Below are 26,719 nucleotides of genomic sequence, written 5' to 3'. Positions count from 1 at the left end.
AGTGTCCAAAGTGGCAGGAATGAAGTTTTTAGTACCAGCCATTCAAGGTATTCCTGAATTTTTGTATGTAGGCTGTCTTTGCCATCTTGATGACCAAGATGATGATTGATGTCAGTGCCACTGGGTAAGAGTCATTCAGCTCTGTAGGTGTAAAATTCTTTGGTACAGGGGTGATGGTGGCCAATCTGAAGCATGTGGAAACAGCAACCAGGATGAACGAAGCATTGAAGATGTCCGTGAAGATGTCAGCGAGCTGGTGTGCACACTCCTTGAGTCCTCGACCTGGGATGTTGTCTGGACCAGCCACCATACAAGGGTTAACTCTCTGCAGAGGCCTTCTCAAATCTGCTGCTCTCACCAGGGTGAGGGCAGCTTTCGTGGCTGGCATTGCATTTCATGCTGTAGCTCGAAGCGTACATATAAGTTGCTTAGAACATTGGGGTGGGAGGCATCACTGGTACAGTCGATGACGTTTTCCCTTGCTTAGTCAGTAGTGCCCTTGACGCTGGGGATTGTTATCAGACAGGTAATGCTGAATTTTTGTACGCAGGCTGCCCTTGCCTTCTTGATGCCCAAGATGAGTTTCTCCTGACTGCTTCGAGAGCTGTTCTTTCTCCTAGGCTTAAAGGCGGTGTCCCAGACTTTAGGTAGGGAAAAAGAGTGAGCACGTTATCTGAAGTGTAGAATTCAATACTGAATCCAGCAAATAGCAATTTTCCCAGATATAAAATGAGGTATTATTCAAGACATTGATTCGATTGTAACAGTGCAAGGGCCTCAGAGGGAGAGGTCAGGACAGAAGTGAGATGGTGAATTAAAGTGGGAGGCAAAAGCTCTGGACCAGTTCCACTGACGCAGCACATGTTCTCAGCAAAGTTATAAACCAATTTATTTGCTTTCTGTTCATTTTGAAGATAATAGAGAGGTAGGTCCACTTTATGTTTAACTTGGAACTATCCTGGGGAAAGTGTGAAAAGTTCCCTGTGGTGTCACACAATGTGAAATTGTACTGCACAGCTTCCTGGAGTGACATGCACAAGAAAATCAGAAGAGAAATGAAAAAAAACAAAGCTATGTAGATTGTAGTCCTTTGGCCTGATTTAATCCCTAACGCTCTTACGGAAGCAGGCTTTGAAATTAAACACATTTGACAAAGACTTCAAAAATACACATCAGAGCATTTTCATAGAATTCAAATGTGTTTTGACAGGCCAAAGTAAACTCTTATGATCTGAAAGCTGAAAGTGCTTCTTTTGACAAGAACTCATGAATATCAAAGGTTGAAAACTGCTGGTAGGATTTGATCACTCTGCTACTTTATAAAGGTCTTACTGATATTACAGCCAAGTAAAGTACGTACAGTATTAAGTGTACTGTAACTCAAAGAGAACATGCTGTTCGAAATAAAAACAGAAAATGCCAGAAGCATTTCAAGGCATCCGTGGAAAGCAAAGCAAAGTTGGTTTCAGGTTGAACACCCTCCAGGTGTTGATTTCTTTCCCTGAGGAAAAGACTGTTGGCCTGCATGAGAGGTTTCCAAACTGGGGTCCACAGACCCCTCGGTTAATGGAAGGAGCCCATGGCATAAAAGGTTGGAAACCCCTGGCATATACGCTGTTAATGTCCCTTATGATTTTATCCACCTCATTAAGGTCACCCTTCAGTGTTCTTGATGCACCATCGATAACTCTTGGAGACGTGAGGCGAGATATAGGCTTTTATTGGCTGGAAGAAAGAACGAGCAGCAATTGACCACCACACTGCATCCTGGAGACTGAGGCCGGGGCGGTGCCTCCAATCGCCTTTATACCAGGGTCCATGGGAGGAGCCACAGGAGCAGTCAACAAAGGGGGCATGTCCAGACAGGTATATGTAGTTCGCCACAGTTCTAAACTCTAATAAATAAAACCCTAGCTTCCTCGGCCTCTCTCCATCACTCAGGCCTTCAGGTATGGTAACATTCTCATAAGTCTTGTTTGCATTCTTTCCAGCATCTTTCTCAGAACAGATTAACCAAAATTTGTATAGAATGCTTCAGGAGCACCTCATCAAAGCCACGAACAAATGTGATATAACATCCCAACTACTGTACACAGTGCTGTGAGTAATGAAGTTCCATGTACCAGACACTTTCAGCACCACTTTGTCTACTTGTAAATCCTCTTTCAGGGAACCATATACCTTTCCTAGATCCCTCTGCTCTATACCACTCCCTTGAGGCCTACATTTCATTGTGAATGACCTACCCTGATTTGACTTCATGATATTGTCACATGAAATGATCTTCACTGTACGTAATAACTCCAAGAGAATTGCACAGAGATTCTCTAACAATGAATAAACTCACTAATGCCCCTATTCTGTAAATCACTGTTCACTATATGATGTGCAGGTGCGCAGCAGTGCAGGAACTGAAATACTCCTGTGCACAGAGCCTTTATTGTCTCACAGCTAGAATTTTCTTTTATATAATGTTAATATAATTTTGAAAATATGTTAATATAATTTAGAAACCTATTTTAATATAATTGTGGAATATCCTGTAATTAATTGTGTGTTAAAGAATATAATCCATAAATCTTCCAAATAAAAAACATACCACAACCTTTACTTTGAAACATTTTAGAGCTTCAATGTATTTATATTGTGAGTGTTTCAAGTTACAATAGTGCTACAAGTTGTAAAAATAAACACAGATTTGAAGTTGGTAACTCATTGTTAATAAACCGCCAGCCCACTGAATGCCAACGCCTTCTAGTCAAAACATTTTACTTTTTGCATTCTGCCTGTCAGTTGCTTTGACTGCCTGGCATTATTCACTTGTGCTGTGTGTTGTGGTTTGTGTTTGTTTGATGTGCATATTACCGAGAAAAAAAGCACCGTGCAGTTTCTAGGCCGTGTAAAAATTTCCTGTTCGCGGGAATGGTTGGTCTATGCAACTGTAAGATAAAATTAGACGGTACATTGTGAAATCATTAGTGACTATGGGCTAACACACATAAAATGCTGGAGGAACTCAGCAGGTCAAGCAGCATCTATGGAAATCAATAGACAGTTGATGTTTTGGGTGAGGACCCTTCTTCAGGACTGGATAGGAGGTGAAAGATCCCAGAATAAGAAAGTAGGGGTGGTGGAGAAGAAGAACAAGGTAGAAGATGATTGGTGCAACCAGGTGCGTAGGGGAGGGGGAGGAAGTAAGAAGCTGGGAGGTGAAGGGCTGGAGAAGAAAGAACATCGTAGGAGAGGAGAATGGATTATGGGCAAAGGGAAGGGACAGAGACACCAGGGAAGTGATAGATAGGTGAGAAGAAGAGTTATGGGGCGGGGGGCAGAGTGGGGAATTGAAGAACAAAAAAGTGTGGGGTGGGATGGTGGAGAAGAAAAAATTTATCGTAAGTTGGAGAAATCGATGTTCATGCCATCAGATTAGAGTCTAGCTAGACGGAATATGATGTGTTGCTTCTTCAACCTGATAGAGACTACATGTTGGCAGAAGAGGAGCCCATGGACTGACATATCAGAATGGGAATGGGGATTAGAATTAAAATGGTTTGATTGAGGACTACCCTCTTTGAAGAGGGTAATTAAGTTCTGCCCAGTGACCAGTCTGATGTTTGAGGCGAGGTGATCTCAAACAATGCATCCCCTGACCCAGTAGAAAAAGGCAGCATTGGATCATGGCATCATAGTTGAGCTCTGACCAGTGATGTTTAATGTTGGTTAGCAAGGGGCAAGCGCAGCACGCCATCATCTGAGAGGTCAGAGTTAGAGTGGTGATCTTGAAGTTTAGTTCTTTGAGGATTAAGTCAGAGAAAGTAAAAAAATAGTTCTAGGTAAAGTTTTTGTTTTCCTTCCTTTCTTTATATCTGCTCAGCTACAACAGTGGAGATGCCAGACAGGACAGCTGGAAGCTTCTCTTGTGGCATGTAGGAAAGGTAGGGAAACTTTCAGTGTCCCTGATGACTATAACTATGAGAAATGTATCCAGCTGCAGCTTCTAACAAACTGCATTCAGCAGGTGGAGCTGGAACTGGATGAACTCTGGATCATCCTGGAGGCTGAAGAAGTGATAGATAGGATATAGAGGGAGGTAGTTACACACAAGGTGCTGAGCTCAGGAAACTGGGTGACAGTCAGACAGGGAAAGGGATAAAACAACCATTGCATTGTATGCTGTGGCTTTACCCCCTAGCAACAGGTATACCACTTTGGATACTGTTGTGGGGGGATGACCCAACAGGGGAAAGTTATAGCAGTCAAGTCTCTGGCACTGAGCCTGAGTCTGTGACTCTGAAGGGAGGGAGACTGACAAGGCATGCTATGGAGTTAGGGAACTTGTTAGTTAGGGGAATGGACAAAAGGTTCTGTGGGCAAGAGTGAGATTCCTGGATGGTACATTACCTCCCTGGTGCCAGGATTCAGGATATCTCAAAATGAGTCCTCAGCATGCTTAAGTGGGAGGGTGAACCAGCCGATGATATGGGTAGGACTAGTGACGAGGTTCTGCATAAGGAGTACAGGGAGGTAGGTGCTAGGATAAAGGGCAGGATAAAATAATCCAGAATTGTGACCTCAGGATTGCAATGTGTGCCATGTGCTAATGAGGCCAGAACTAGGAAGATTAGGACAAGATAGAACAAAGTCAGCATGGTTTCCTTAAGGAAAATTCCTGCCTGATGAACCTGTTGGAATTATTTGAGGAGATTAGAAGTAGGATAGATAAAGGGGATTTAATTGATTTTATATATTTTCAGAAGGCCTTTGGCAAGGTGCCACATGTCAGGCTGCTTATCAAATTAAAAGCTGATGTTATTACAGAAAAGTTAATAGAATGGTTAGAGCATTGGCTGATTGATAAGAAGCAGTGAATTGGAATAAATGGATCCTTTTCTAGTTGGCTACTAGTGACTAGTGGTGATCCACAAGGGTCAATGTTGGGATTGTTTCTTTTCAATGCTGTATATCAATGATTTAGATGATGGAATAGATAGCTTTGCTGCCACGTTTGTAGAAGATACAAAGATTGATGGAGAGGCAGGTAATGTTGGGGAAACAGGAAGGTTGCAGAAGGACTTAGATAGATTAGGACGATGGGCATGAAAGTGGTAAATGAAATACAATCTTGGAAAATGCGTGGCCATGTACTTTGGTAGGAGAAATAAATGTGCAGACTATTTTCTAAATGTGGAGAAGATCCAAAAATCAGAGATGCAAAGGGATTTAGGAGCCCTTGTGCAGAGCACACTAAAGATTAACTTGCAAGTTGAGTTGGTGGTGAGGAAGGCAAATGCAATGTTCGCATTCATTTCAAGATGTCTAAAATACAGTAGCAGGGATATGATGCTAAGGCTTTATAAGACACAGTACGATTTCATCTTGAGTATTGTGAACAATTTTAGGTTTCTTATCTAAGAAAAGATGTGCTGGCATTGGAGAGGAGTAGGTTTACAAGAAAGATTCCAGGAATGAAAAGGTTATCATACGAGGAAAATTTAATAGGTCTGGACCTGTACTCGCTGGAATTCAGAAGGATGAGGGGGATCTTATTGAAAGCTTTTGAATGTTGAAAGGCCTAGGCAGAGTATATGTGGAAAAGACATTTCCCATGATGTGGGAGTTTAGGACAAGAGGGCACAGCCTAAGGAAAGTGAGGTATCCATTTAAAACAGAGATGCAGAGAAATTTCTTTAGCCAGAGGGTGCTGAATTGTGGAATTTGTTACCACAGGCCATTGTGAAGGCTTGGTCATTGGGTGTATTTGAGGCAGAGATTGAGAAGTTCTTGATTGGACACAGCATCAAAGGTTACTGGAAGAAATCTGGGGAGTGGAGCTGAGGAGGAGAAAAAAAAGGATCAGCCATGATTGAATGGTGGATTAGAGCAAAGTTATCACAGCTGAAAAGTATCCATTGGTGCTACAGGGAGACACATGAGAGAATGCAGATACTGGAACTCTAGAGCAACGCACAAATTTATCCAAACATCAACAGTTGAATCACCTCTATAGTCGCTGCCTGACCCACTGAGGGCAACCCTCTACTACCACTACCTGGCTTCTGATTCATTTCACTAACTCACCCTGAATGCCAAGCAACTGAGCCTCACTTGAAGAAGGATATATTGCCTTTGGAGGTGTGCAGAGGAGGTTTACCAGGTTTATTCTAGAGATGAGGGTGTTAGACTATGAGGAGAGATTGAGTTTCCTGGGACTGTACTTGCTGAAATCCAGGATGAGGGGAGATCTTATAGAAACGTATAAAATTTTGAAAGGGCTAGATAAAGTAAAGGCAGGAAAGTTGTTTGCACTGGTAGATGAGACTAGAAATAAAGAATATAGCCTCAGGATTCAGGGGAGTAGATTTAGGATAGAGATGAGGAGGACTGATTTTCCCAAGGGTGGTGAATCTGTGGAATTCTCTGCCCAATCACGCAGTGGAAGGTACCTCAGTAAATATATTTAAGACAAGGTTGGATAGATTCTTGCATAGTAGGGGAACTAAGGGTTAAGGAAAAAGGCAGGAAGGTGGAGATGAGTCCATGGTCCATGGTCATGATCTTATTGAATGGCAGAGGAGGCTCGACAGGCCAGATGGAATACTTCTGCTCTGATTTCTTATGTTCTTATGTTCTCATATAATCTTCTTGACCAGCCTCCTATGCGGGATCTTGTCAAGTGCCTTTACTAAGTCCATGTGGACAACATCCACTGCCATGCCTTCATCTACTTTCCTGGTAAGTTCCCCCTTCCCCCCCCCCCCACCCCTGGCACTCCTTCTCTGCCACCTGTCCTACACCCCTCCAGCGACAGCTCCACCCTTGCCTTTCCCAACATCTTTTGCTCCTGCCAGATTTACAACTTGCTCTCCATTCCATATTGACAAATACAGTACTGTGCAAAAGTCTTAGGCTACCTAGCTATATATATATGTGCCTGATACTTTTGCACAGTACTGTATTACATATTGTGTTGTCATTGTAGCTCTCCACATTAACTGAAATAACTGAACATTCTCTACAACTGATCCCCACAACAACCCTGACCTCACCTTGTCACAAGTATTCCCGTTCTCCTAGATTCCCTCGCATGCCCTTCTCTGCAATTAAGCAGAGGATGGTGAATCTGTGGAATTCAATGCCAGAGACATCTGTGGAGGCTAGCTCTTCAGATATACTTAAAGTGAAGTTTGCTAAGTTCTTGATTAGTAAGGGCATGAAAGGTTACAGGGAAAGGCAGGAGAATGGCGTTGAAGGGGAAAATATTTTAGCCATAATTAAATGGCGGAGAAATCTCAATGGTCTGAATGTCCTAATTCTGCTCTTGAGTCTTATGGTCAGATGGGCAATTGGGTCAGCATGGAATTTCTGTGCTGAATAACCTGCTCAATGACTCTATGTTTGGAAAGATGGAATCCACACTGTGACTTAGGAAGTGCTTCTTTGACCACTGCATGGAGCCATTTGAGGAGGACCTGTTGCAGAACTTGTTCCCACAGTTACCCATGTTTTTGAATGAAAAGGCTATGGGACTGGAAAGAAAGCAGGGGAATAGGGTTGAGAGGGAAAATAAGTCAGCCATGACTGAATGGCAGAGCAGTCTCATTGAGCCGAATGGCCTAATCTAGGAACCCCCTTAATAATTAAATACCTATCCATCTCGATCATTTAGCTCTATCCAATGAATTTAGCTTTCAAGAAGGAGCTGGGTAGATATCTGATGGATAGGGGAATCAAGGGATATGGGGACAAGGCAGGGACTGGGTATTGATAGTGAATGATCAGCCATGATCTCAGAATGGCGGTGCAGACTCGAGGGGCCGAATGGTCTACTTCTGCACCTATTGTCTATTGTCTATTGAATGAGTTGGAGTTGTTCTCCTATCTTGGTAACTTGGTTTCAAATGTTTCATCACCATGCAAGGAGACATCATCAGTACACAGTTAATTGTGGTGTGTCCTCTGCATATCCTTTATAGACTTATCAATCAGCTGATTGGTTTCTATTTTGGAAACTCAATGGTAGGAAATCTCATTGTTGATGGGTTGCATATGAACAGTGCGTTGTGGCCTGGAATTTAGCCCACTTTGGCTCATAAATAGGATCGAGGTCTACAAGTCTACTTACAGAATTGTTCACAGAAGACAACACCTCAAAGCATTCTCTGGAGTGCTGCATGCTTGCTTGCGCCATGACTTTCACTGATGCCCTTTTCAATCCGCATGGGTAAAGACCAGGGAGAATTGGTCATGCTACTTCACAGCCAGTTGATGTTCATGGATCTTTGTGGATAGTTTTCTTCCTGTCAAGCACACTGATGATGTCTCCTCACGTGGTGACAAAAAGTTTGCAAGTAAATTGCCAAGATTGGAGAACAACTCAACCCAACCATCAACCACCCGAGCTACACATTTTCTGAATTATTTCCATATCCAATGACTTAGCCTCTGCAGATGTGTGTTGCAATAAATTCCACAGATTCACCACTCTCTGGTTTAATGAATCAATTTAAAGAGCATAACCATGAGAAAAATCTGAATGAGTGGTTGCTATCTTTTCTTGAATGGACACAGCTGAAAGACAGCCTGATTAACTCCTTCTGTGATTGAGGAGACCTTGTGAAGATATTGGTTTTAGATGTCTAAAACTGGCAATTATAATTATAAGATAATCACTAATTAAATGCAACAATCAATTCAGGAGAAGCAGCAAGAATTTGAAACTCAGCACTGTAAAGAGTAAAGATAAAAAAGCATTTAAAGTTTAACCTCCACAAGGGAGAAGGAGATAGTAGAAGGATTTGTGGATGAGGTTAAGTAGCATGAGATGATGGGAAACATGGACCCTTAGTGCCAAGTAGTCAGTCCCTGGGCTATAAATTCTGTGCTGATAAATTTCCAATGACTCCTCCATAATATCACAAAAGGTTTGTCATCCTAATGTAACATAATTAGCTTTTCATAAGGATGCCACAAAACTAAACTTAATTACAAAAGCACTTTACTGAAACGTTTTCTTTTTTTGCCTTTCTCGAGTTCTTGCATTAGTGGCATAATTATCTCAAGTAATTGCTTCTGTGCAATAAAATACTCTTGCCTGGAGCTTTTGTAAGATTGGAACTGTGCCTTTGAAAGGAGATATGTGCAGCAAGAAAAGCAGGGACCTAAGAAGTATTTCTGCAGTAGTTTACTGGCTATCTCAAAGTACTTCCACATCAGTAACAGATGTTTTTGGAGCATGATGCAAAGGAACACAGGGACGATGGTTCCATACACTGGTCATAATATGAACAGGAAGATCCCACACATGAAAAGCCAATTAAAATCCCACAACCTACTGGGATACAGAGCCAGCATCGGGGAATGGAATAAGACTAAGTTATTTTAACTTCTGTGATTCTAATAGGCAAAATGACATCAAATAGTGTTATTTTAAAGAGTTTGTTTGTTTGTGGATAAACAGCTGAATAACCTGTTCCTAATTAGGATTTAATATTTTCCCAAGGCTTGCGTAATTAACTTAACTATTCAGATATTTAAATTAAGGAGAGACTGTCATCAAAATATAAAAAGTGATCTGAAGTAAAACATAATATAAAGTAACAATAGATGAAGAATTGACATTATCCAGTATTTTTTTAATAATTTGTATGATTTGTCTTCTTTTTCATAATGGTTGTTTGTTATTTACAGTTTTTCAAAATTATATTGCATTTCTTTATTTTCCTGTAAATACCTGCAAGAAAATGGATCTCAGGGTAGTATATGGTGACATATATGTACTTGATAATAACTTTACTGTACTCTGTCTGCTATGCTGCTTGCAGTCAGGACAGCAATGAAGGTCTTCCATCTCTGTCTGTCATTGGCCATCTTCTCTATTATGTCCCAGGTGTGGTTCAGGGTCCTAGTTTCTGTCTTTATGGTATGATACCAAGTTGCCTTTCATCTCCAGAATTTTCTCCACTCTTGAAGCGCTGTCTTGATGATGGAGTTGGCCTCTCTTCTCATCATGTGCCCAATCTATCTCCAACGTTTCCTCATGATGATTGTGGCCATATCCTCGTGGTGACAGTGAAGGAGTAGGGCATGGCTGGAGACCTTTCTTGGCAGCTACCTCCAATTGCAGCTGTTCATAGAAGATGTCCTTTTCTTCAGTTTCACTATCATTAATTGGAGCATAACACTGGGTCAGAGTCATGTTCACTTATCGACCAAGTGTTGATTGGTTGCTGTTCCAGTAATTACTTTTGATGTCTTTCTTCAAAATGGCAATTAGATTACCATCATGCTGACCACCCTCCCTTCCTGAGTGTAAAAGTATTTTACCACTTGCTGCCTTTAGCCTGCCAGATCCTGTCAGTCTGCTTTCACTGATGCCCAGTCTATGCAGGTTCTAACAACATTTATTTGTGCTAGCTTTGCCAGTGTTGTATATATTCCAAAAAGCAATTTTGGTCTTGATGGTGTCCAGGGCTTCCTTCAACGTGCCAGTAGCTTCATTTTGGTTTTCAGTACCGTCAGCCATGAACGTCTCAGCGGGAGACTCAGAAATATCTTCGCACTCAGATGTTAAAGGATTCTACATTATTGATTCCGTAGCAATTTTGTTTTACCATTTGGGGTTGTTAGCCCTGAGCTGAACCCCTGAACCTGGAGGATCGGTGGACCAGTCTTAGTCTGGCCTCTACCCTTTGACATGTTTGGCATGGGTGACCCTAACAACAGCCAAAGCATAATCCCTGACTCCAGTCAACATAGCTCTCTATGTCATTGAGGCATACAAGCCTCCAAACCCAATGCTGTGGTTATGATCCTCTTGGAGGTGATAATACATTTACTTTGATAATAATCTATTAATATAATTACTTTGAACTTTGAATGCTGAACTTCAGACTTTTGATTTAGATTCTGCCAACAGATCCACGTGGAAGTTCCATCACAGAAACACTTAAATATAGATAAGGAGCAAATTAAGCTACCTTTAGAAAGCACCTTTTGCAGATGCATCCAGCCTGAGTATGGAAACTATCCTGCCAGTCACTGAAAGAAATTGCAGAGGATTTTTGACACAGCTCAGCTTTCCCCTCCATGGACTCTGTCTGCAATTCTTGCTGCCTCAGTAAAGCAGCCAGCATAGTCAAATTACAGAAGGTATAGAGAATAATGTGCTGGATATGGAGATTCATGAGGTGGTAGATAAAGTGTCGTTAGACTATACTTGGACCAACACTCCAAATGTGATCTAATCAGAGTGTTAGAGAGCTGCACACTAGAGCAGGTTTATTTCAATCAGTTCCACAACCACATTAAAATATAAGGTCACAATCTCCAAAATGATCCCCTTCCCAACATCTGATATACCCTCACCTCACTGGCTGCATTCCTAAAATAAGGTCCAGGCACTCTTCTTTCCTCATTACAATGCATGCATACTGCATCAAACTAGGCTCCTGGACACACCTCAGAAATGCTTCTCATTCTGAGTCCAGAGTGTTAATAATTGGGTAACTAAAATCCCCCACAATAACTCTATTGTTATTCCGTCACTCTGATCTCTGCAATGTCACTAATGTATTCTTCAGTGAAGACCAATGCAAATTACCTGCTTAATTCACCTGCCATCTCCTTGATTTTCATTAATTCCACAGACTTTCTCTAGAATCAGTATTCATTTCATTATCTTTCATTTTCTTTTCTAACTATCGATTGAAACTCTTTCTATAGAGTTTTTTATTAATAAAACCTAACGTAACAAAAATAATTTTCTTGGCAAGTTTCATCCCATAATCTAATTTTTAATTAATTACTGATCTTTTAGATAAGCTTTTGCTGTCATGTGTACATTGAAGTACTGAAATTTAGAGTGAAAGTGCATCGTTTGTGTCAGTGTGAGAATGTGCTGGGGCGGTCCACAAGTATCGCCATGTTCCTGCCACCAACCTGTACATCTTTGTACATCCTTGGAATGTGGCAGGAAACAGGAGCATCCAGAGGAAATGCATGTGGCTATGGAGAGTACATAGCAACTCCTTAAAGACAGCGTGGGAATTGAACCGGTGCTGTAAGGTGTTAAGCTAACTTTACCCTACCTGAAGCTCTTACTATTTAGTTACAGAGCTTTTGTTTTAATAATACCTAATAAAATAAAAATAAAAATTAATTTAATTTTCCTGGTTAGTTCCATCTCATAATCGGATTTTCATTACCAATCTTCTACTCATTTGTTGCATATTTATTGCAAACTTCTGATTTACCTCCCTTCCTCGGGCAATTATATTCCTTTTCTTCAGGTCTGATACAAGCTGAAACAGTCTAGCATGACTTTTTGACATCCAGCATGTTTTGAATCTGCCACGTAGATACATAGTAATTAACTAATCCTAACTACAGAGACACAAGATACTGCAGGTGCAGGAACCTGGAGCAGATGAAGTTTCTTGATCCAACATATCATCTGTCTATTTCCTTTCACAGATGCTGCTTGAATTTCAAGATTCAATTCAATTCAAGTTTAATTGTCATTCAACCATACATAATTCCCATGAATACAGCCAAACAAGACGACGTTACTGTGGGGCCAAGGTGCAATACCACAGTACCAACAATCACACACAGTACAAACCACACACAGCACATACAAGATAGCAAGCACTTGTAAGATATCAGTCAAAAAAAAAGCCATGCAAAAAAATAGTCCAGACCCTGAATGCCACAGGAATCTGAAGTCGACCACGATAAAGCTTGTCTAGTGCTGAGCGAACACTACGGACCGGCATTGACCCCATCCTGGGTGCCACATCACATCACCCCTGTTGTGGCACACCAGCTCTGACGCCTCTGTCATGGGGGCTGTAAAGAGACAACACCACAGCTTGAGGCCCTGAGTCCATGAATGCCACAGAAATCTGCAGTCGACCACAATGCAGCTGGTCTTCTGCTGAGTGAATCTGCTTGAGATTGGAAATTTTCAAAGGTAGCTAGTTTACCCTCAGAGTGCAACTTTGGTGACATGAACGGAGAATGATTTTGATGAACAGTGTTTCCGATTTGAGGAAAATATGGTCTGAAGACAGTTCCAAGAGCCCTTATGTGACCCAGGTATCTACACTTAAAACGAACATTTGTCCAGTGGCCAGGTGTGTATAGTGTAGTTCCAGCATCTCACTTTCCTTTTTGTTTCTTCTCTGTTCTGAATTATTTCCATCTGTTAATATCACTATTTATGTATTGATATAAAGATACAATAAAGATACTTTATTGATATAAAGTGCAGAACAGGCCCTTCCTGCCCAATGAGTCACACCACCCAGTCACCCACCGATTTAACACTAGCCTAATGACAGGACAATTTACTATGACCAACATCTTGATCTATACACTTTGGACTGTGGGAGGAAACCAGAGCATCCAGAGGAAATCCATGCAGGTGACGAGGAGAACGTACAAACTCCTTATAGACAGTGCTATAATTGAACTCCAAACCCTGGAATGTCCTGAGTTGTAATAACGTCACGCTAATCACTATGCCACCATACTGCTTTTCGAGACAGGTTGCCAGCAGTTAGTTAAGCTTCATTCCCCTCTCTCAGTGGGCACCATCACCACCTCTGTCATCCAGTCACATGTGTATTGCAACCTGTCACAGACCTCCCCTTTATCACTCCACCCTTTTCGAAAGATCTTATATATTAATGCTTTCTTGGTTCAGATCTGAAAAGAAGTTTTCACCAAAAAACAATGGATACTGCCCAGTTCATCGTAGGAAATCCCACCCCACCATTGAGCACATCTACAAGGAGCACTGTCACAGAAAAGCAGCAGCCATTATCAAGAACCCTCACCATCCTGGCCATGGGACTCAACAAGAGGTTCAATTGTACAGACCAAACATCAGAATGGGAAAGAATTAGAGATGCTCTTCAGCACACCAGTTATAATGGGTGGTTATTTGTATTACTTTTGCCTTCCTGGTCAGCTTGAACCAGCCTGGCTGTTTTCTTCTGGCTGCTCTCACTAACACCACAGAACTGCCCCTCAGTGCATATTTTTTCACACCTTTTGTTATATGCTCTCGATACTGTTGTGTGTGAAAATCCCAGGCAATCAACAGCGTCTGAGATACTCAAACCACCCCATCTGGCAACCAACAGTCATTTCATGGTCAAAGTCACTTCTTCCCCATGTTGATGTTTGATCTGAACAACAACTGAACCTCTTGACCTTGTCTGCATGTTTTAATGCACTGGGTTGCTGCTACATCATTGGCTGATTAGGTATTTGCTTAACGAGCAGGTTTACAGGTGTACCCAATAAAGTGGCACTGAATGTATGTCTCTTGATCTCGGTTCTAATTGGCACACTCCATAGCTTGCAATTCTTGTTCTGCATTCCCCAGAACAAGGGCCTGTACCTAATCTATGTAATTCTGCTGATATTTTATAGATTTCTTCGAGATCTTCTACCACCTCTTCTTCTGGACCCTTACACACTGGAGTTAGAAAAATGAGAGGAGATTCTCATTGAAACCTATGGAATATTGGAAGTCCTAAATGGAATGCAATGAATAAAATGTTTTCTATAGTGGGGAAGTCTAGGACCAGAGGGCACAGCCTCAGAAAAGAGGGACGCCCATTTAGATTAGAGATAAGGAGGAATCTGTGGAATTCACTGCTACAAATGGTTGAGGAGGCCAAGTAACATTGGTAGTTTCTAGATTCATCAGGGGCATCAAACATTACAGAGAAAAGGCAGAATAATGGGGGTGAGGGGGATAATAAATCAGCTATGTTGGAATGATAAAGCAAACACTGTTATGTCTTCTAACTCTAAAGCATAAAACTAATTGCAAGAAGAAGATGAGCCCAAGAGATACGAGTCTTAGTTCATTTTTTACTTTAAGTGAGAGGTGCACAAATGACACAGTGGCATGTTGACTTATGCTATTCATATACTTCATACATAGAACCACAGTGAATTATTTAAAAAACAAGGAATGCTTAAACAATTAATATATTTACAATATTAATCAAATATTACTGATATATTAAATATGCAACAGACTTGATGGACCAAATGGCCTAATTCTGCTCTCATGTCTTTTGGTCTAAGTGGTCTGATCTGTGTTTTGATTCAATATAAAAATAACCCCTGAGAATCTATGTAATGGAAGTAAATTATAAGGAGTTTGTTGTTCTTATATTCCATGTCTGTCTTGAATTTATACTTGAGTATGCCTATCTGTATGCCTAATTATATTCAAATTTATGCAATGAATATTGAATAATAAATTACAATTGAATAGACGATCATGAAGCAATAACACTGGGTAGAGTTATTAATGGCCAAGCAACAGTGAATGAATACCTTGTTGAGATCCCTTTTGCTAGATATTTGTAAAGCCGTGATATATCTTTGAAAGAGCCTCATAATAAAAAGGAAACACTGATACTTTATGATAAGAATATAAACTATTTCAAATTATGTCAAGAACAATTGGGTTCCTTTATTTCTTTCAAGTTCTCAAAGAAAAACATTGCTGTGGCAGATATGAATAGCAAAGAAATGAGGATCCATTCATTCAAACAAAATTAAGGAAATTTGGAAAATAAATCAGCCCTAATATAAAGGAGATAAATTATTTTAACTATAGTTAATTTTGCTCAAGATGAATTTGAGCTGTATTTAGCTCAACCTTGTGGCAGTAATAAAGTATTGCAAGATCAAGAGATCACAGGGCTTTGCAGAATAGAATGGTATTGGTTTATTATTACCTTTATGTACCAAGGTACAATAAAGAACTTATGCGTAACTTACTATCCAGACAGATCATGCCATCAAGGTAGCAAATAGACAAAAGGGTTCAGAATGGAGTGTTACATTTACAGAGAAACTGCAGTTCAGGAAGACAAATGCACGGCATGGTAACGTAACGATTAGCATAACGCTCTTACGGTGTCCGTGGCCAGGGTTCAATTCCCGTTGCTGTCTGTAAGGAGTTTGTATGTTCTCCCTGTGACCACATGTGTTTCCTCCAGGTACTCTGGCTTTCTTCTACATTCCAAAGACGTATCGGTTAGAAGATTAGTTTGCCACATGAATGACCATTGCTGAATTGCTGAATTGTTGGGCTGTATCTCTAACTGGCAACTGAGAAAGAAGACACTGAACAACCAGAAGACTCAACTACTAACCACAGCCACCACACACTCTTGCCCACAATGCACCAGAATATGTGGATTCCAAGTGGCCTCTACAGGCCACTACAGACCCATTGATTGACAATCTTTCCAGAAAAGTTACCTGGATGCCAGGAAAGGATTCCTATTGTTAATCGAAATGAACTACAATCTACAAATCAGTGAAATTCAATGATTCAAGGACAGTGGAAGTGGACAGATTTTCGTTCTTGCCATGAAGCTGAAAGAGTGGAGGTTGCCATTTTGTGAAGCTGTTCTGTATCCTCCATTTTGTGAACTGGTTTTGCTAGGCAGACAATGATGCTCCTTGTAATCTGCTGGACTAGAGATAATTTCAAAGAAGTTATTTGAGAGGTTATCTTTGGTATGATATAACATGCAGGTTTGTGAATGTTGGGGTCTGTGTTTGCCCTGGTTACTGAGCTGGTACTGGTTTGGTAACTGATTTAGAACAAAGAGCCATAAATTACCAGTTGTTTCTTGTGGACAAGGGCAATAAATGGATGCTGGTTTGGACCAGAGCTGAATAAAAGGTGAAGTATGGCAGTCTGAAGAACAATGACATTGAAATACAACATTTGAATTGATAAGAAGTGGTTAAAAGTAAGGAGCTTCAAATACAAATCTGTGACATCTCTCTGGAGACCACCGTCACGGACACGGAGTTGCAGCATGACGTCCTTTCCCATATATTATCTTTTCCTATTCTTTGGTCCTGGATGGTTTGGAAAATACTGTAGCTGTGCGCACAGGTATTTGGCTGTGTGAATTTATGTGCTCTTCATTGAGACAGTACAGATACTTGTCAGTAAATATAGATTCTCTGTGCGTGACTGATCATTATTACTAAGGGCTAATCCTTGTAACGCTATTCTTGAGGTGAGTAGACTGGAAAAGGCTGAGGGAATACTGAAAGAAGATCGATAAGAGCTGTCCTAAATTAATGGCCATATGGACCTATGTCAGGGGTCACTCTACAGCTGAGAAAATAGTGAAGCAGAGTTTGTTGTTTGGTGGGAGCAGATTCAAAATCAAAGATTCAAGATTGTTTATTGTAATTCTTCAGTACACAAATATAAAATATAAAATAGAACAAAATTATTGTTATTCCAGATCTGATGCAGTATAAAAATACGGAAAAAACAAAAAAAATAAATAAAAGCAATGCTATAAAACACAATGTACAAGTAACTGTTACATATATAGACTGATTGTATGTACATAAAATGATGTTTAGTGATGTGTATGCAGTGATGGGGGATTGATGGGGTGGGTTAATAGGTGAAGGTGTTGATCAAGGTTTCAAAAATACAGCACCGGACAGGTCATTCAGCCCATGACCTTGATGTCACTTTATGCTAAATGACTCTCTCCTGTGTACCATCGATATTCCTCCACTCCCTTCGTATTTACATGGCTATCTCCCACCATAGGAAACATCCTCTACATCCACTCTATCTAGGCCTTTCACCATTCGATAGATGTCAATGAAATCGCCCCTCATTCTTCTGAATTCCAGTGAATACAGGCCAAGAGCCATCAGACGCTCTTCACATGACAAGTCATTCGGCCCTGGAATCATTTTTGTGAACTTCCTTTGAACCCTCTCCAGTTTCAGTAAAGCCTTTCTAAGATACCGGGCGTGAAACTGCTCACAATATTCCAAGTGAAACCTCACCACTGCTTTATGAAGTTTTAACATTATATCCTTGCTCTTATATTCTAGTCCACTTGAAATGAATGCCAACATTGCATTTGCCTTGGTTGTTTTGGGCTGACACCTTTTATCACTGGCAGCTGGAATGGTAAAATATATAAAGTTAAAAGCATTATATTAATGTATTAAAGATTTTCCTCCTTGATTGTTGTAGGGATGTTGTGCTGTATACTGAGGAAACAATCAGCAATGGATTTCTGTCCATTGTATACAGTTTTTCATTGAACTATTGTATTTGTTTATTCTACTGTGTATGCGGGCATGAAAATGAATCTCAGTGCCATATACTATATGTACTTTGATAATAAATTTACTTTGAATTTTGAATTTATTTGAATTCAGTGCAAGGAAAATTGTAACTTGATAAAGAGAATGGTGATGGGGGAGATTTAATAGGAACCCGAAGGACAGCTTTTTCATGGAGAGAGTGGTCAGTGTGTGGGATGAGCTGCCTGCCAAAGTGTTCTATTCATTCATTCATTCATTCATTCATCCATCCATCCATCCATCCATCCATTCATTCATTCATTCATTCATCCATTTATTTATTTATTTATTTATTTATTTATTTATCTATTTATCTATCTATCTATCTATCTATCTATCTATCTATCTATCTATCTATCTATCTATCTATTTATCTAGTTATCTACCCATCTATCTATCTATCTATCTATCTATCTATCTATTTATTTATCCATCTATTTGTTTGTTTGTTTGTTTATTTATTTATTGCACTTTTGGATAATTACATACAAAATGAAATATTAAAATGAAAGAAAAAAATAATATTGACCCTCCCCCCTCCCCTTAACCCTCCTCCCTTAAACCCTTGTCTAAAGAGAGAAAAAAAAGAAAGAAAAGAGAGAAAGATTGCCTGAATATTGGAGGATCCCCACATGCTCCATGGAGTTCAAAATAATTTTAATTTTTACTTTTCCCAATTACTTTGTAATTTTATCTTCAAAGGACCTATATATTTAGTCCTATCTTTTGTAGATATGGGTGCCAAATTTTCAGAAATATATCATATTCATTTCTTAGATTATAAGTAATTTTTTCAAGTGGAATACAGCTATATATTTCATTATTCCAATGATCCATAGTTAAATATAAGTCAGATTTCCAAGTAACTGCGATAACTTTTTTGGCTACTGCCAATGCAATTTTTATAAATTTTTTCTGATACTTATTCAATTTAAGTTTCGGTATTGTCCCTTCAACGTCTCCTAATAAAAATAATATTGGGCTATGTGGGAGTTGTACTCCAGTAATTTGTTCCAATAAAAGTCTTAAATCTATCCAAAGCCAAAGTGATTGAGATAAGTTCATTAAAAAGCACTTGAACAGGTTGTATAGGACCAGTCAAAGATTTAAAGATTAGCTTTGCTAGTCACAAGTGCAGTACATCGAAACACTGGAAAAATACAGTGAAACGTTTTGTTTGCGTCAACACGCTGCAGGCAGGCTGCAAGTGTCACCATGATTTTGGCACCAGTGTAGCATGCCCACTACCTATTAATGCATTCACCTTCAGAAAGTCAGAAGAAACTGGAGCGCCGAGAGGAAACCCACATGGTCATGAGTAGAAGGCATAAACACTTTACAGACATGGTGGGAATTGTACCCTGAGCATTGGCACTGTAGACTGTTATGCTATCTGCTACATTACCATCCCACCCCAGAGGGAGTTAGAGGGATATGGGCCAAATGCGGCAAAAAGGATGTTTAGATGGAAATCTAGGTCAGCACTGGCCTGTTGGAATGAAATGCCTGTTTCCATGCTGAGTGACTCTATGACTAACCAGACCCTGTAACTGGAAATGTATCGTGAAAGAAAGAATGGGTTTCAAATCAGAATCAGAATCAAAATCAAAATTAGATTTAATATCTTTGGCATATCTTGTGAAATTTGTTGTTTTGCGGTAGCAGTACATTACAATAAATAATAATAAATACTCTAAATTACAATAAGAAATATAAATTAAAAAAGAAAATCATGAGAAGTATTTATGAGCTAATTTCCCATTCAGAAATCTCATGATGGAAGCATTAGGCATGTGCCTTCAAGCTCCTGTATCTCAGCCTTGATGGTAGCAATGAGAAGAGGGCATGTCCTGGGTGATAGGGGTCCTTAATAATGGAGCAACGCACACAAAATACTGGAGGAACTCGTTAGGCCAAGCAGCATCTACGGAAAGAAGAACAGTCAACGTCTCAGGCTGAGTGGGAGTCTCTGGTAATGGGTGTTTTTTTCCTGCGGCAACACTTCATGTAGATGTGTTCAATGATGGGATGGGCTTTACCCATGATATACTGGGCCAAGTCCACTACTTGTTGTAGGGGTTTCCATTCAAGGGCATTGGTGTTTCCATACCAGGCTGTGATCAGACAGTCAGAATATTCTTCACTGCATATCTACAAAAGTTTGTAAAAGTTGCAGAAGGCATACTGAATCTTCGGAAACTCCTTAAGGAAGAGAGTTGGTATAAATGGGTCTTTCTCCAGTTGGCAGTCAGTGGTGAGTGGGGTGCTGCAAGGATCGGTGTTGGGCCTGCAGCTCTTTACAATTTACATTGATGATTTGGAAGAGGGGACTGAGTATAGTGCAGCAAAATTTACTGATGACACTAAACTGAGTGGAAAAGCAAATTGTACAGAGAAGGTGGACAGTCTACAGAGGGATATAGATAGGTTAGGTGTGTGGGCCAAAGTCTGGAAGATGGAATACAACGTTGGTAAATGTGAGATCATCCGCTTTGGAAGGAATAATAGAAGAGCAGATTATTATTTAAATGGTGAGAAATTGCAGCATGCTGTTGTGCAGAGGAACTTGGGAGTGCTTGTGCATGAATCGCAAAAAGTTGGCTTGCAGGTACAACAGGTTATTAAGAAGGCAAACGGAATGCTGGCCTTCATTGCTAGAGGGATTGAATTGAAGAGCAGGGAGGTCATGCTGCAACTATACAGGGTACTGATGAGGCCGCACCTGGAGTACTGTGTGCAGTTCTGGTCTCCATACTTGAGGAAGGATACACTGGCTTTGGAGGCAGTGCAGAGAAGGTTCACCAGGTTGATTCCAGGGATGAAGGGGTTAACCTATGAGGAGAGATTGAGTCACCTGGGACTATACTCTCTGGAATTCAAAAAAATGAGAGGGGATCTTATAGAAACATATAAAATTTTGAAAGGGATAGATAAGATACAAATAGGAAAGTAATTTCCATTGGTAGGTGAGACGAGAACTAGGGGACATTGCCTCAAGATTCAGTGGAGAAAATTTAGGATGGAGATGAGGAGAAACTGTTTTTCCCAGAGAGTGGTGTATCTGTAGAATTCTCTGCCCAGGGAAGCAGTTGAGGCTTCTTCACTAAATATATTTAAGGTATGGTTAGATAGAATTTTACATAATAGGGGAATTAAGGATTATGGGGAAAAGGCAGGTAGATGGAGTTGAGTTTACAGACAGATCAGCCATGATCTCATTGAATGGCGGGACAGGCTTGAGAGCCGGATGGCCTACTCCATAGAACCATAGAACCATAGAACATTACAGCACAGAAACAGGCCTTTTGGCCCTTCTTGGCTGTGCTGAACCATTTTTCTGTCTAGTCCCACTAACCTGCCCCTGGCCCATATACCTCTATACATCTCTCATCCATGTACCTGTCCAAGGTTTTCTTAAATGTTAAAAGTGAGCCCGCATTTATCACTTCATTTAGCAACTCATTCCACACTCGCACCACTCTCTGTGTGAAGAAGCCCCCCCCCAATGTTCCCTTTAAACTTTTCCCCCTTCACCCTTAACCCATGTCCTCTGCTTTTTCTCTCCCCTAGCCTCAGTGGAAAAGTCCTGCTTACATTCACTCTATCTATACGCATCATCATTTTATATACCTCTATCAAGTCTCCCCTCATTCTTCTACGCTCCAGGGAATGAAGTGCTAACCTATTCAACCTTTCTCGGTAACTCAGTTTCTCAAGTCTTAGCAACGTCCTTGTAAACCTTCTCTGCACTCTTTCAACCTTATTAATATCCTTCCTGTAATTCAGTGACCAAAACTGCACACAATACTCCAAATTGGGCCTCACCAATGCCTTATACAACCGCACCATAACATTCGAACTCTTATACTCAATACTTCGATTTATAAAGGCCAATGTACCAAAAGCTCTCTTTACTACCCTATCTACCTGTGATGCCACTTTTAGGGAATTTTGTATCTGTATTCCCAGATCCCTCTGTTCTACTGCACTCCTCAGTGCCCTACCATTTACCTTGTATGTTCTATCTTGGTTTTTCCTTCCAAAGTGCAATACCTCACACTTGTCTGAATTAAACACCATTTGCTAAATAAACTCCTGCTCCTATTTCTTATGTTCTTATGTACAGGCACTGTGGTGCTTTGTTTGTAATCACACTTCCTTGCTGGGTCCAGGACAGGTCTGCCAAAATAATAAAACCAAGGAATTTAAAGTTGCTGACCCTCTCCTCTTCTGGTCCTCTGATGAGGATTGGCTCATGGACCTCCGGTTTCCTCCTCCCAAAGTCAATAACCAGCTCCTTGGTCTTGCCAACATTGAGTGAGAGGATGCTGTTGTAGCACGACTCAGCCAGTTTTCAATATCCCTCCAAAATGCTGATTCATCACCACCTTTGATTCGACCTACAACAGTGGTTTAGATGCAACATTAATATACAATGTAGTCCTTCGCTCTTATTCAATTCAATCACATTATGCATGTACCAAAAATAAGACGAAAGATTTTCCACCGACATGTTGCAGACTTTTAAGCACTTTGGTGAGATTATTAGTGGGCTCTCTCTGTCAACTAATGATGGTGTCAGCAAGCTGGCAAAACTTGTTCGGTATGTAGCAGGGAACTAAAGATGTCAACATAAAAAGCCATTCTAATTAGAATTGTTAAACCAAAGTAGACGTTAGGAAGTGGTTATGCAGACAATGAATTTTCAGCTTGTTAATGGCTGCGCTCTGAGAGAAGAAGGATTTAAAATGAATCTGAAACACATACAAAAAGTTGGAGGAACTAGGCAGGTCAGGCAGCATCTGTGAAGGGAAAAGAACAGCAAATGTTTCCAGCATCTATCGTCTCCAAAACTATTGTTTTTTCAAACTTTGTTCCTTCAGTCATAAGGTCGCTACTTCGATAGCCTCTTCAAAGTAATTGAAGGATGCAGGAAGGAGAAGGAATAGATTTTAAATTACAAACATTAATCCTCATATAGCAATTAGATAATAATTACTAGTGTTTGTGGCTTTGTGGCTGTTGACACACTTTCATGAACTTTGGACCTAAATGTTATTTACTTACTTTTATTGATGACATGATTTGTTTTTCTTCTGCACGTTGGGTGTTTGACAGTAGTTTTTTGAATGGGTTCTATTATGTTTTTTTGTTTTGTGGCTGCCTGTAAGGAGATGAATCTCAAAGTTGTATTTAGGATACATACTTAGATAATAAATGCACTTTGAACTTTGTTTCAGGTAATTCGTTAATAAGCACTAGTGGACAGTTGGTTGAATCCAATGAAGTCAATTTATTCTTGCACCTGTGGTAAAAATACCAGTTTTTCAAGGAAGGATTTAGAAATCAGTGGTGCAAAGGGCTTTCGGAGTCCTATTTCAGGATTTCCTCAAGGTTCCTCCAGGGTGGACAAAAGAGAGGCAGTGAATGTCATTTACTTGGATTTTCAGAAGGCATTTGATAAGGTGCCCTATACGAGGCTGCTTAACAAGATAAAATCCTCTGGTGTTACAGGAAAGGTACTGGCATGGGTAGAGGAATGGGTAGGAGGCAGTGAGTGGGAATAAAAAGGGCCTTTTCTAGTTGGCTGCCGGTCACTAGTGGTGTTCCTAAGGGGTCAGTATCGGAACTGCAACTTCTCACATTGTTTTTCAGTTATTTAGGCAGTGGAATTGATGGCTTTGGGGCATAGTTTGCAGATCATATGAAGATAAGTAGGGGGGTTGGCAGTGTAGAGGAAGTAATGCAATTGCAGCAGGACTTAGACAAATCGGAAGAATGGGCAAAAGTGTGGCAGATGGAATACAGTGTTGGGAAATGTATGATAATGCATTTTGGTAAAAGGAACAATATTGCAAACTATTATGAAAATAGGGAGAAGGCTCAAACATTAGATGTCAGAGGGACTTAGGAGTCCTTGTGCAAGAATCCCAGAGGATTAATGTACAGGCTGAGTCCTTGGTAAAGAAGGCAAGTGCAATGTTGGCATTTATTTCAAGGGGAATAGAATATAAAAAACAAGGAGATAATGCTGAGCCTTTATTAGTTTCTAGTCAGGCTGCACTTGGAGTATTGTCAACAGTTTTGAGCCCTATGTCTCAGAAAGGATGTGTTGTTATTGGAGAGGTCCAGAGGAGGTTCACAAGGGTGATTCCTGAAATGAAAGGTTTAACATATGAGGAGTATTTGTGAGCTTTGGGCCTGTACTCACTGGAATTTAGAAGACTGTGTGGTAATCTCATTGAAACCTACCGACATTGAAAGGACTAGATAGGGTGATGTGGAGAGGATGTTTCCTAACATGGGTTGTCCAGAACTAGAGGGCATAGTCTCAAAATTGAAGGGTGACCCTTTAGAACAGAGATAAAGAGGATTTTTTTTTAGCCAGACATTATTAAATCTGTGGAATGCTGTGCCACAGACTGTGGTGGAGGCGAAGTCCATGAATAGATTTAATGTGGATGGTGATCATTTCCAGTCATCTATGTTTCTAAGACCTGGAAACAGATGGTGGCAGAGACAAATGCTCAGGAAGGGAACATGGCAGTGATGGCGAGTCTTGGTGAGAACATGATCAAAGAGCCTGAGAGCAGCAGAGATCACCATGCGGGAGGGTCACACACAACCCCTGTCATTTTTAAGCAATGGAGAATAACAGTTATCTAGGGAATTTGAAAGAGACATTAAGGGTAGCACAGCAGCAAAGTTAGTGGAACAGCTGACTCTGTCAGTACCTCCAGTTGAACTCTGACTTTTTGTGTGTTTCCCCCAGCTGTCAGTCTGTAGTTTTGTATTGCCACGTGCTCCTTGTCCCCGCTCCTGCTCAACTCCTGCCCCTGTATTACTGAATACTCCGTCTCTCACCTGTTACTCGTTAATACCTGTATTTCTACCACCTGTGTCTCATTGTGCTCCACCTATCATCTGCCTCTCTGTTTACTGCTCAGTGTATTTCAATCCTGTGTTTTCAGCTGTTTGTGCCAATGAATTTTCCCGAGCCTTTCCAGTATTTGTATCTCTACTCTGTCCATCTGAATATTGATTCCGCCTGTTCCCTGATTCTGGTTTTATGGATTTCTCTGGATGTTTTGATCTCTGCCAGAACTTCGCGGCTGACTTTGTTTGTTACTCAGTTAATATCATTGCGTGCACAGTACTGGGTATGTGATTGGATCCCTGCTCCAGGGTCCTGACAGACTCAGAACTTCAGTGGCCTGGTTTAATCCTGATGTCTTGTGCTCTTTTATTTTGTTTGCATAATTCACATCAAGTGACAAATTTTGCTGCTCAAATTTCAAGGTAAATTTATTATCAAAGAGCCTATTATATATATATATATCATCCTATACTATCTTGTAATACATTTTCTTGAAGGCATTCACAGTAGAACAAAGAAATATAGAATCAGTGAAGAACTACACACAAAGGTGGGCAACCAATGTGTGTATTAATAAAAAAGACAAACTGTGTAAATACAAAAACAAACATTAATTAATTAATACCAAAAACATGAGTTGTAGAGTCCTTGAAATTGAGTCCATAGGTTGTGCAATCAGTTCAAAGCTGGTTCAGGAGCCTGATGGTTGAAGTGTAGTTACTGTTCCTGAACCATGGTGGGGGATGTAAGGCTCCTGTACCTCCTTTCTGATGACAGCAGTGAGACAAGAGCATAACCTGGTTGGTGGGGTCCTTGATGCTGGATGCTGCTTTCTTCAGTGCAACTTATAAAATTGAATTGATAAAGTATTTTCCCAAAGGCAACATTGTCAAATGCTAAAGTGCTGAGAGTGGGAATGTTTAAAGGAGATTCTTGGGGCAAGTTTTTAAAAGAGATGGGTGTCTGGAATGGGCTGCTAGGAATATTGATGGAAGCAAGTATGACAGATAAATCAATATGTATGCAAAGGAGGTATATGGATTATGTGAAGACAGTAGGAAGTTAATTTCATTTGTCTTTGTGTCCAGAACAGATATTGTAGGCTGAAGAGTCTATTCCTGTGCTGTACTGTTCTTTGAAGGAAATAAACATCAAATCAAAACTCTGCTTTGGACAGTCCCAAGCCTGGCTGCAAAAGGAGGCGGCGAGCAACCCCATCCCAGAAAAACAGAACTACAGATACACCGTCAGAAGCTTCAAAGACCTTATCCCTGGGAGAGGAAGGATCTTCAAATATGAGCCACACCTTGAAACAACTCAAAAACTTGGCCCAGTATAAATGATTCTGACATGCTGTAGTTGACAGCCTATGCCCCAATACATGTTGTGTATTCAATATTTCAGTAATGAATGAGTAATATTGTAAATTTATTATTTGATTAATCATTTTTTGTTTCAGTAATTCATCATGAGTTGTATGTAAATGTATGTGATTAGCATACATCATTACACCACCATGTGTGTGCTACAGCAAAAGTAAAGAAACAAAGCATACATGTTCATGCTTCAGAGTTATAAAATGTAACAGTGGTAGCAAGTAAGTTTAAAAACGAACCTGAGCTGACTACTTACTTGTTGAAGCACAGCAAAATGTTCAAATTTTTT

The sequence above is a fragment of the Hypanus sabinus genome, chromosome 17 (genome assembly GCF_030144855.1).
Source record: "Hypanus sabinus isolate sHypSab1 chromosome 17, sHypSab1.hap1, whole genome shotgun sequence".
In the NCBI taxonomy this organism is placed as follows: domain Eukaryota; kingdom Metazoa; phylum Chordata; class Chondrichthyes; order Myliobatiformes; family Dasyatidae; genus Hypanus; species Hypanus sabinus.
The sequence above is the reverse complement of the archived record's forward strand: the minus strand, read 5'-3'. Positions refer to the sequence as shown.